This window comes from Macrobrachium rosenbergii, chromosome 4, assembly GCF_040412425.1.
Source record: "Macrobrachium rosenbergii isolate ZJJX-2024 chromosome 4, ASM4041242v1, whole genome shotgun sequence".
In the NCBI taxonomy this organism is placed as follows: Eukaryota; Metazoa; Arthropoda; class Malacostraca; order Decapoda; family Palaemonidae; genus Macrobrachium; species Macrobrachium rosenbergii.
In genome coordinates this window covers 80,930,453-80,943,581 of record NC_089744.1, presented here as the reverse complement: position 1 = coordinate 80,943,581, position 13,129 = coordinate 80,930,453, and the positions used below count along the sequence as shown (strand labels likewise).

At 45.8% G+C, this 13,129-nt stretch overlaps 1 protein-coding gene across 2 annotated transcripts in view; it reads right to left on the bottom strand.

The window, feature by feature from the left end:
- eIF3i (eukaryotic translation initiation factor 3 subunit i) overlaps window positions 1-13,129 on the bottom strand; it is a 50,339-nt gene that overhangs the window by 36,448 nt on the left and 762 nt on the right. The window lies entirely within an intron of this gene.

Genomic DNA, 13,129 nt, shown 5'->3' with positions numbered 1-13,129 from the left:
CTGGTTCCTGGCCCAGAATACCCGCCAAACCTTTCAATTTCAAAGGACTTGGGCCAGGGGTTTGAAGGGTTCTCATTCTTGGCAAGAAAAAAGGTTGGAGAGAGCACACTGCATCGTCCCTTTAAAACCAACTGACTTAGATATTGCATGAATCTCACTGATTCTTTTTGCAGTCGCCAGAGCCACTAAAAATAAAGTCTTTTTGTTACGTTCCTCAAAGAAGCAGCATGAAGGGGTTCAAAGGGCTTTGCATCAGGAACTTAAGAACCACGTCCAAGTTCCAAGATGGAACCAAAAACTGAGGCACCTTAGTCGTCTCAAAACGACCTAATGAGGTCATGGAGGTCCGTGTTGTTGGCGATATCTAATCCTCTGTGTCGAAAGACCGCCACAACATACTCTTATATAGCCCTTAATAGTAGAGACTGCCAGCTTTTCTTCCCTAAGATGCAGAAGGAAGTCTGCAATTTGGCTCACAGTGGTCGAGGAAGAGGAAATCCCTCTGCTCTTACACCACTGTCGGAAAATTGGCCCACTTCGATTGATAAACTGAATCGAAGGATGTTCTCCTGGCTCTCGCGATAGCTCTTGCCACCTGCTCTCGAAAACCTCTCGCTCTTGCCAGCATTTCGATAGTCTGAATGCAGTCAGACCGAGAGCGGGAGGTTTTGATGGTATCGTTCGAAATGGGGCTGTCTGAGTAGATCTGGACGAAGAGGTAACACCCTTGGAAAGTCTACCAGTCCATTACCTCCGGAAACCACTCCTTGTAAGGCCAATACGGGCGATCAGAGTCATCCTCGTGTCTTGCGACGGCGCTAACTTCCTGACCACTTCTCCCAGGATCTTGAAGGGAGGGAAAGCGTAAAGGTCCAGACCTTCCAGTCCCAAAGAAGGGCATCTATTGACACTGCTCCTGGATCCAGGACAGGAGAGCAGTAAAGCGGAAGCCTGTTGTTCTTTGACGTTGCAAACAGGTCCACTAAGGGACGACCCCATAAACCCCACAGTTTTGACACACCTCCTGGTTCAGGGTCCACTCTGTCGGGAGCAGTTGATGGCGACGACTTAGCAGGTCCGCTCTCACGTTCTGAACGCCTGCTACGAACCTCGTCAAGATCGTAATGTTCCCCGAACATGAGCCCACAACAGGATCTCTTTGCCAGGTTGAACAGGGAACGAGAATGAGTGCCTCCCTGTTTTTTCAGGTAAGCTAGAGCTGTGGTATTGTCCGCGTTCACCTGGACTGTGCGGCCTGACACTTGATCTTCGAAGAATCGAAGGGCTAGAAAAATCGCCCCTAATTCTTTCATATTGATATGCCAGGCCACCTGTTCCCCTCTCCAGGTGCCTGACACTTCTCTCTTCCCCAGTGTTGCTCCCCATCCCTCCATTGACGCGTCGGAGAACAACACTAGGTCGGGGGCTCTGAAGGCTGAGAGACACGCCTTCTGAAAGCCTCAGGGGTCCAACCACCACCTGAGATGCTCCTTCACAGAGGAGAAAGTTTGAGAGACAACTTCCAGATTTTCCTTGTCTCATCCCAGTTGTCTTGCAGGAAGAACTGAAGAGGCCTGAGATGTAGTCTCCCTAGGAAAACAAACTTTTCCAGTGAGGAAATGGTCCCCAGCAGACTCATCCACTCCCTCACCGAACATGTTTCTTTCCCCAGGAAGGCCAGGACTTTTTTCAAAGCAATGCTGTTGATGTTCGGGGATGGAAAAGCCCGAAAAGCCACTGAGTCCATCTGAATCCCCAGATACACGATGGACTGCGTTGGGATCAGGTGTGACTTTTCTTTGTTGACCAGCAGGCCCAGGGACTTCGTCAGGTTTAAAGTTTCTTGAAGATCCTCCAGACACCTCTCCTTGGAAGAAGCTCAAATCAGCCAGTCGTCCAAGTAGAGCGACACACGTGGATCGCCTGCCAGATGCAGCCACCTTGCTACATTCCTCATGATGACTGTGAAAATCATGGGAGCTGTGGACAGGCCAAAGCAAAGAGCTCTGAATTGATACACCTTTCCCCAAGACAAACCTCAGGAACTTCCTTGACTGAGGATGTATCGGGAACGTGGAAGTATGCGTCTTGAAGGTCGAGGGATACCATCCAATCCCCTGGTCTTAAGGCTCCTAGAACAGACTGGGACGTTTCCATCTTGAACTTTCTTTGACAATGAAGCGGTTCAGGCTGCTGACATCCAGCACAGGTCTCCAACCTTCCGACTGTTTCGGGACCAGGAACAGCCTGTTGTAGAAGCCCGGGAATTCAGGTCCTGAACCTGTTCTATTGCTCTTGACGAGCATTTGCTGCAGCAGGTCTAAAAGGATCTCTTGTTTTCCTGGACCGTAGGACGGAGAGAGATCCAAGGGCGAAAGGCTTAAGGGAGGGGAGAAAGGAAAGGGATCTTGTATCCTTTCTCTAAAACCGAAAGGGACCAACTGTCTGCCCTCTCACTTTCCAGACTTGAGCAAATGAAAGAAGCCTGGCACCCACCAGTATCTGGAGGAGAATCACATCACTTCTTGCCCCTACCTCTAGCAAGGGCTTTACCTCTCGAGAACCTTTCCTCGAGAAGAAGGCTTTCGAGGATGCTCCGGCATGAAAGGGCTTCTTCATCTTGGGAGAAAGAACTGCCGGTTTGACGTCGTCGAGGTCACAGGAACCGCAGGGCGCCTCGATGACTGGGCCAACAGATCCTGTGTGGTCTTCTCTTGTAAGCTTGCAGCGATGTCCTTTACCAAAGGCTGGGAAAAGATGATTGGAAAGGGGAGCAAACAACAGTTCTCCTTTCTGTGATAAGGAGACGGACTTCGGAGGCGAAATTGAATAGAGACCTCTTCTTGAGCACTCCAGTACAAAAATGCGAGGCCAGTTCGTCAGAACCATCTCGGACCGCCTTGTCCATGCAAGACAAAACACTCAAAAGGTCCGACAAGGAGATCGAGTCCTGACTCCGAGACTTAATGTCCAAAGCTCCAAGACACCAGTCAAGGAAGTTGAAAACTTCTAACGTCTTGAAAAGGCCCTTCAAAAGATGGTCCATCTCCGTAAGAGTCCAGGAATCTTGGCAGTTGACAGATGAGCCCTCCTACTCGAATCAACAAGGCTGGCGAAGTCTCCCTTAGATGAGGAAGGAAGACGTAAACCGAAGTCTTCTCCTGTCTCATACCACATGCCCGCCTTTCCGAGAGTCTTGAAGGGGAAGGGCAAAAGAAGACTTTCCTTGAGCCTTCCGGAGTCCATCCACAAATGGACTTTCTTGAAGGCCCGCTTAGTGGAGAGCGAAGAGTCATTTTCAGGAATCCCGGAGCTTTCCTAGACTTAGAAGAAGTCAGTTGAGAAGGAGGAGAGAGAGGAACTGCGGGTTTAAACTTGTCAGGAAACAATTCCTTCAACAGCTTGACACTGGTAGTCCGGTAGTCCGAAGACGAGGACTGAAGGTTCAACTCATCTTCAGACTCCGAGACCCTGAGTCTATCTCCAACATCGGGCGGGAAGAGCAGAGAGAAGTTGGAGAAAACCTTTTCGGGACCTCTGCTTGGAAGAGGAACTGGCGTGCAGAGCAGCTGGAGAACCAGGAACCACACGAGAGCCGACAGCAACGGCAGGTGGAGCGTCTTGATGGGAGTCAAAAAGCGTCCATCCTGGCGTCACGTCTGGCAGCATGACGAGCTTCTTGAGCGTCCAGCCGGGCGTCATGTCTGGCAGCATGACGAACGTCATAAGCCTGGCGGCGTCATCAACAAAATGGAGAACATGACGTCTAGAACGAAGGGAGGAGAGGACGTCCTGGGGTGACGTCAAGACGATCCTCCCCAACACCCTCTGGGGACGAGAGTCTGTGGGTTCCTTTCACGGCGAGCAGGCGAAGCAGGCGAAGGTGACGAACGAGGAGCAGGAGAAGGAGACCGCCTGATCTCTTCACTGGAAGTCAACATCCTTCCGACGAGGACACGGACCTGGACTCTCTCTCTGCAATGAACGAGGAGAGTTGCTGCTGCATGGAGGCAATAAGAGTCCTCGTTGGTGGAGCCTCTCTCTCTGGAGAATCACGGAACCTAGAGGAAGAAGGGGCGAGGGGACGTCCTAATCCCTCTTCTCTTGAGGAAGGAGAGCTCTTGGAGCGCTCAAAAACGTCTTCTTGGGATGACGTCCTGTACTTCTTTTCTGGGAACGCTCCACAAACTCTGGCGAGGAGCACAGAGTAGGAGAGAGAGGACGTGAAGCGTCCTCCTCCCTAAAGCTTCTCTTAAGAGGGCGAGAGTCTATCTGAGAATTCCAACCCCTGCGTGGGGAGGGCGTGTCAGAAGGACGAGAAGCAGTCCTTCAGGACCCAGCACGATCGAGCCTGGGCAGCCTGGGAAACGTCTTCAGGACCTGCCGAAGGGACGCCAGACCGGTGGGGTTCCCGTCACCCTCCTTCGGCTTTCGACATGCTCTCTCCCTGAGTCCTGGGAGTCCAGCAGAGGTCCAGGCCTAGAGGCATGATGGGGCCGGTCTGACGCCCCCACAACACTGCACTGGGGGCACTAGTCACTTCACAACACTTATCTTGGAGAGCTGACACTTTAGATTCTAGAGCACGAATGGTTTTCCATCATAGCGAAAGCATAAGTCTCCACTGGCACGATCTCAGGGCAGGAGACAAAACCACAGGGTTAGGTTCTAAAGGTACAGGGGAGTTAGGGAAGACATCAACACTTCCATGAAAGAAAGCACTCCTGGAGGAAGACCTCCTCAGTCGATCACGCTCCAACTTCCTCACATATTTATCATACGCTCTCCATTCATTTTCAGACAAAGAAGCACATTCATCACACCTATCATTCAACATGCATATATGCTTCCTACAGTTAGAACAAATACAGTGTGAGGGTCAACCAAAGCTTTCGGCAACCTCACCTTACATTCAGACATCACACACACGGTAACTAGCAGAGCTAGACCCAGACATAATGAAAATCTAAATCAAAACTCAAAAAAAGTCAAAAAAGCGTATGCCAATCTACCGATCCAAAGTCAAAATACCAAAAGACAATGAGATACTCAGTAATCTAGAAAAAGCAAATCCTATGACGGAGGTGCAGACAACAGTTGTTGACAACACCGGCGACAGAGAAAAATCTGAATGGAAAATGGGAATGGTTCCTGATACCGCCTCCCAGCGGCGGGAATGAGTACTAACCACCTGACCCCCACTGCGTGTGCCGCGAGTTTTGAAATTCTGTCGGACCTTCGGAGAATACAGCTATATATATATCTGACGGGTAAGTTTCATGAACAAATATACCTTTACATACAACGAATCTCTTAGCACTTCGCTTATACACTTCTAACTCGGACGCCAACTTCCTACTCTTACACCCCTAACACACACTCTCTTAACATATTTATTTTCATGCACTGATTTTGCATCTGTAATTTCCTCTTCACTCAACAAATCATTTTCACTCCTTGCAATATCTACCATACCTACAAAACTAGTTTTAGACACATCCCCTCCTTTAACCTTCCGTTATTTCCCTGCCGCCCTTTCCTAAAATTCCCTCCCGACATCCACACTTATATCATGCATTCTCATAAAATCAATTCCTAATAAAAAACATGTTGGCATATCATTCTCATCCATGACTACAAAATTATGTATTATTTCAAATCCCCTAACTGAATTTTTAATTGTACCTCCTCCCATACTAACACACTCCTTGTCCCAAACCATGTATCCTTACACTCGTTGATTTTCTTTTATATCCCAATCGCACCTTTCCAATTCACTAACTACTGTACTACTCACTAACAACACTTGTGCTCCCGTGTCTACCAAACTACAATATTTATTCTGATCCACCACTACATTCGTTACTAATTTACCTTTCGCTTCATGCATACACGCTCTCACGGCTACATTCACCTGCTTAGCTTCCTCACAACCATCCTCATCGCATTCATCTTCAACGATATCCTCAACCCTACCCCTTATTCCCTCATTTTCCCCACAATCACCTTTCTTAACCAGCCAGCTACAAGTATCCTTTCCACAGTGAACATTTAAAATCACATTCATTACCATTTTCATTCACCCTTCCTTTATACTCCACCGGCCTATTCCATCAAAGAACAATCGTACTGTAATTTTAAACATTTCAGCCACTACCAACAACACTTTCACTAACTTTTCCTCCTCATCTAATTCCCTTCCTTCCTCGCGCCTCCTCCTTCCGGCATCTCATTCATCACCTTTTCACGTAACTCGTTCATGCTTGCAGGTACTCCACAATCAACCAATTTGTTTCCAAATTACTCAACCCCCAAACAGACATTCCCACACCCGATTCTCCCCTACATACTGTTGCTTTACCACAAATCCTACAGGTACTTGGTCCGGGTCCCAGTCGCTCCTAACCCTATCATCTCGTTCAGTCCACATACGCGACATAGCATCCGCAACAATATTCTGTCTACCTTGTACATACTCTACCTTAAAACTAAACTCATTCAAATCCTCTATCGTTCTCGCAATTCTAGCATTCACACTCTCCTTTTTAACCATATATACTAGCGGTTCGATGGTCCGTCCGTATCACAAAATCTACCCCATATAAAAATACTTTCAACGCTTTCACACAAAACCTCATTGCAGCCAATTCCTTTTCAATCACCGAATATTTCAACTCTGCCTTTCCAAACGCCTTGCTCACATACGCAATTACTCTCAATTGTTCTCCCCATTCGCCTTCTGCATTTGTACCAAGCATCCTCCCATACTATATTTACTTGCATCCGTATACAGTTCTAGTTTATTCGCATTCTCACTATAGTCCGGGAAAGCCAACGCCACGTCTCTTGCAGCCTCCTCTTTCAATCTCTCGAACGCTTCAATCATTTGCTCATCCCATTTCAATCTTACACAATTTCTCTTCCCGTCCATTCAGTAAGTGGTTTCCCGATCCCTGAACAATCCTTTATAAACTTCCTTCCAAACTCAATTAAACCTAAAAATCCTTTCAACTCACGCACGGTCCGGGGACGTGAAATTCCTTACCTTATTCACGAACTTATCACTCTTCCTTACACCTCTTCCACTCACCATATGCCCTAGGAATTCCACCTCCCAGCCAACCAAGCACACTTTTCAAGTTTTACTTTTATTCCTACTTCTTCCAACCTTTCTAACACTCGTTCAAAGCAGTTCAATATTCTCTTCTACAGTCTCACTGCAATCAAAATATCATCTATAAAAACAGTTACCTTCTTGCGATCAAACCCAGCCAGAACCACATTCATTGCCCTTTGGAAGGCAGCAGGCGCATTAGCCAGTCCGAAACTTAATCTCCGGAACTGGTAGTGGCAGGAACTACTAGAAAAGGCCGTAATATGCCTGCTCCTTCCTCCAGAGGCATCTGGTAATAGCCCCCTTACCAAATCTAATTTTGTAAACACTTTCATTCCATTCATCTTGTACACACAATCAGACACCACATTCATCGGGAATCGCTCTTTCACAGTTACTTCACTCACCTTCCGATAATCCACACACATTCGCAAACTTCCACCTGGCTTACGTGCATCAGTACAATGGGGCTATTCAGGCGCTCGTACTCCTTTCAATCACTCCCACCCTCTCAAGCTCCTCACACTGCTCCTCTATCTCACGATTGATAGACGGAGAAAAATGTCCGGGGACGCTGATATATGGGGTGTCGTCTTCCAGAACTATTTTAAATTCCGAAGCTTGATCCCCAAAATCCTCGTCACCACGACTCAATGCCCCCTGCCTATCCCACAACATTCTCCTCAATCGTTCTCTTACGTTATCACTTACATTTTCATCTACCTTTACTCTTTCTTTCAACTCCTCATACGTCCAATCATTAGCTCCTTTCAAATCACCTGTCATCACCTGCCGTACCTTCACGTACCTCTCATCATCCACATTCACCAACGTCGTAATATTCCCCGCAAATCTCCCTCACATATTCCTCGGACTCGCTTCTTCCTGACACTCGGCAATGACGTTATATATACCCTCGGATCTCCCATGTTCAAAAACCCCATCATATACACACACATTTGCCCTGACTAATTTATTTATGTCTATTCCCTCAACCACATACTCACACCTATCATTGTTGGCTATCCGAGGCTATCCGCCATGCCACTTTCACACTCACAACTTCTCCAATCTCACGTGGCACTTTTACCCTCTCTGTCGCAATTACAGGCACTCTCTTCCACAATTTTTGCTCAACCCTACCATCCTTCCCCAAATACAAATCCCCAAGCACATCCCCTTTCATACGTAATTCAATTACATTCATACTAGGACGGACCACCATCCCGCATTTTTTCAAAACTCACATCCCAATAAAATATCATATTTATCATTCGTACTCTCAATCACACAAAAATCACTTTCATCCATCACTACACCCCAATTTCCAACCGTTCACACACTCTTCCAACCACTGCTACCCCTAAATTTCAATCCCTCTTACTTCCCCAGACAGTTCCTAATCTCACACGTATTCCTCAATTTCTCACATCCATTCTTAACTATGACATTCATACTACACCCGGTATCTACTAAGGCAATCAATCTTACTCCCTTACAACACACTTGCACACTCATGCACTCGTCAGTCTTTCCAGCAAAACCTCCTCATGCAACAACCCCTCACGTACATGCATCACACGCACCACTTGCATCCTGGAGGATCCACCCATTTGAACCCCCTTCACACTCAGTTTCCCAATTCGCTGTCACAGTCACCCTCTTTCGTCTACATACACTTGATACATGCCCTTCCATTCCACATTCGTCACACTTCGCTCTCGGTTCTGAACACATTCTCGCATAATGCCCATTCTTACCACAGTTACCACATATTACATTCACTGGGTACCCCTACAACCATTAGCAACATGACCCACCTGTCCGCACCGGTAGCATTTAACCCCTATCTTTCGTACACTCCCTTACCAAATGTCCACTGTTGCCCACCAAACACGCTCCTAAAGCCCACCTACACTCATTCTTTGTATGTCCTTCCTTTCCACATCTAAAACACTTCACTCGACTTCCACTCACCGACCTTCCCCTTTGTACACTACTATCCCTAACCCGTCCAACCCGTTGTTCCCTTACAAACCCATCATTCATCCTCACTGGCACCTCCACATTACTTGCTCTTATACTCCTATCTATTACACTATCGGCCATTCTCATTGGGCCCCTCAACACTGCATCCCTAAAGCTTCCGAACTCTGGTACTCTCTCATCTACCCCAGCCCTTACACTTCTACTCTCTTTTATAACCCTGTCAAGCTCATAATCTTCAACAATTTCCAAAATTTCTCCCCAAGTCAACCTTTCATTCGTCCACCTTTTCTTCTCCTTCCGCTTCAAGTTCACAAATTCTCTAACTCCATCTGGCACTGTCCCTAACAACTTCCGTACTAACTCCTTACATTCATCTATCCCATCATCCCCAAACTTCTTCCTTGCCAACGTCTCCAGCCTACAAGCATATAGTGACAAGGTTTCCCCAGCTTTCATTCTTGCCTCATCAAATTCATTCTTCCTCTTATACTTAACACTCGCTTTCATACGCCTCGCTTGCTCAACTAGTCTAGCTTTCATCTTGTCATACTCAACATCCCCACACTCATAATAACCTATACATATCAAGCAAAACCCAGTCAAATATTCTCCTAATTCTCGTGCCCACACTCTCTTACTTTCCCCATACTTATCCTGACAAAACCTTTCATACTCCCTAAAGAAATCATGCACATCCCTACTTCCATACTCATTATACTTTTCACACCGGGTACCTCCTCACATACATAGCCTTTCTCACTTTCACTCTCACTTTCGCTACTTTTCGCTCTGTCCTTTCATACCCTCTTCCGAATACAAAGAGTCCACTTCTGCACTTACATTCATCTTACTCATTACACTCTTCTTCCCCCTCTTTTTATCCACTTTTATCCACTCACCAAATCCACCTCACTATCACTACTGCCTTCACCCTCTCCCTTCTTTCCTGCCTTTCCCACTTCCTTACCCTTCTTACCAGTTTCCTTTCCCTTTCCCTTCTTCCCTTTTTCTTCCCCTGACTTATCCTTACTTTCCCTCTGTTCCTTCCCTTGCTTTTCATTCCCCTTTTCCTTACCCTGCCTCTCATTCCCTCGTTTCTTACTTCCTATTCCCATATCACTTTCATCACTCACGCCCCATTCACTTCTTCCTCCTTTTCTTTCTCTCTTGCCCCTTCACACGTTCCAGAGAACCTGCCTCCAACAGCCCCTTCTCCAAAAACACCCTTGAACATACCTTTCACCATTTCTTCCACACCTTTCATCATTCCCTCCAACTTTTTATCCACCCTCTCTTCCATTCTCTCTTCTGACTCTTTCATCTCCCCTTTCATTTCTTCTTTTGCACTTCTTAGCATTCCCCATCTCCTCCAACTGACTCCTCAATCTCTCATTTCTCACCCCTCAACCACGTATTCTCCTCTCTCAACCTCACCAGTTCCTCTTCCATCCTTCTCTTCAGTCACACTACCAGCCACCAATCTCAACTGCAGCTGCAATATCAGCTGCCCCATTCAGCGCCAAATTTATGTGGCGAAATTCAAACCCACAAACAAAACAACAAACAACACTCACCCTGATCTTGGTTGCTGGAGATGGATAAAATTACCAGTAACAACCACAACATAAACAACCACAAACACAACAAGGAAATACAAAAAAAGAAAAAGAACACACACACAAATAAACAGCACACCAACAAGAAGATCAACAACTCCCAGAAAAGCATACGACAAAAACTGTCCCACACAAGAACCACTGACCGGCACTAGCTCTGACTAAAGACTGAAAAAAAACTCCCTCTAAAACCGAAAAATCCTTCACATATTCCACAGACAGACAGCGCCGTAAACAAACTAACGACCTCTTCCCTCTTCCAACAACCGAAGCACTCACTTACGACAATTACACTCTCTCTCTCTCTCTCTCTCTCTCACAAAACGTTGGGAAATGCTAAATAAAAACAAATTTATTCATCCCTCTATACTACCAGTTTAAGTACAATGCAGGTGCAGTGTTCAGTACCAACCCCTTGGGGATGAATGTAAATACACAAACAAAAGGAAGTAAATACTGTAAGCATACACAAAACATTTACATAAAACTGTAGAACTACAGTACAACTCCACATGGGGTTTTCCCTTGGAAACTGATTTTTCTATAGTATTTTGGTTGTTTATCAAGAATTTACTGTAATTAACCTCAGAACTGATATATTTTTGTATGCTGGCCACCCTGGAATGCTATCGCACATGCGCAGTGTTATAGGGGAACTTTTGTTAAAAAGTGGAGTTTCCTTCACCAGGAGTCTGGGCTAGCACACTGTTGGCCCAGCGTTCGACTCTCCGACCAGCCAATGAAGCATTAGAGGAATTTATTTCTGGTGATAGAAATTCATTTCTCGTCATAATGTGGTTCGGATTCCACAATAAGTTGTAGGTCCTGTTGCTAGGTAACCAGCTGGTTCTTAGCCTTGTAAAATAAGTCTAATCCTTCGGGCCAGCCCTAGGAGAGCTGTTAATCAGCTCAGTGATCTGGTTAAACTAAGATATACTTAACTTTTTAACCAGGAGTCTGGTTAGTATAATTCCTTTTACAATATGTTTCCCTAACCAATCCCTTCTTGAATATATGGCTCAATAATAACTTGCGCATACGAGGAGCCATTCCAAAACAACATGACAGTCTGACCTTTCTCCCAGCAATTTTCCCCACCCAAAACCTAGTATTCCCAAAAGGTCCCCAACCATGTTGGATAGAGATGAGGTTAATAATAACTGACCACACAATAAAAAACACAAGGAGCTGGGTAGATCTAAGCCAGCTGTCCGCTGTGAGCTAGGCTATGGCAGTTGACGTTTTTCTATAAAACTTTACCTGCTGAACAAGAATTTATAAAGTAATATTTTGTCGCTCGGCTGTAATTAAGCTGTAAATTACCTTAGAACTGGTGTGGTAAAACCCTTTCGAGAACAGCTAACAGTAAGGGAGATCCGTTGGAAATTTGGGTTTTTTGGTGGGGTAAATAACTTGGGAAAAGGTTTCAGTACCTTATTGTTGTATTTCCTGTTATATATGTCATTTGGAACATGAAAAACAAGCGTAAAAAGAAGGGCGAATAAATGGATAGTGGGAGCCGTTCCAAGGCACTTTTCATTCATTACTAGTACGACTGATTCTAAGCCTTAACACGCATGCACTAACTTTTGCTTCACCAATCACTAGTTGCCGGTTTTCTGCACTTAGCGAGAACTGCGGAGACTGACAATTGACATTTTCCTATGTTATTTTACTTGCTGAACAAGAATTTGAAGTAATTACCTCTTGGCAGAACGTACGAGCTTGCAGTAATCTTCAAAAATGCAGATAAGACGCATAGCGCCATTCTGCAACGGCGACCTACAGAGGCCACCCAAGTTGAAAGCAGAAATGGTAATGTTTTGTTTCCCGTTTACGAAAGCTTTGAATAGCATGCAGTGGGGTTAGACTGGCAAATGATGTTTTTCTATGTTATTTTACTTGCTTTACAAGAGTTTACAGCAATATTTTGCCGGTTGGCTGCTGCTAAACTGTAATTTAACCTTGAGTTGTGTGCGACCCACTGGCAGTTCTCTCTGCCCACTGGAACAGACATGCAGTTTTCAAGGGTCAATTACATTTTGGTTACAGCCGACCAACAAAATATTATTTTAAATTCTTGTTCAGCAGGTAAAATAACATAGGAAAACGCCAGTTGCCATAGGTTAGCTCACCCCGGACAGCCGGCTTAGAATTACCAGGAGCTGTTCTATAGTTTTACCCATAAAATAAACAAAGACAAGACAGTAAATATTCCGGTTGGGGACCAGGCTGCGGCAGTATTCAGTTTAACCATTCCAAGCTTCCCACTGGGGTCAGCAATAAGTGTTCGGTATAGCCTAGGGTAGGAGGGATCAGGCTAGCCTAGGTTACGTCATGTGATGCATAGGTTAGCCAATCAACTTTGACGAATGGCTTATAAGGGGATTTCCTCATCTTTTACGCACTT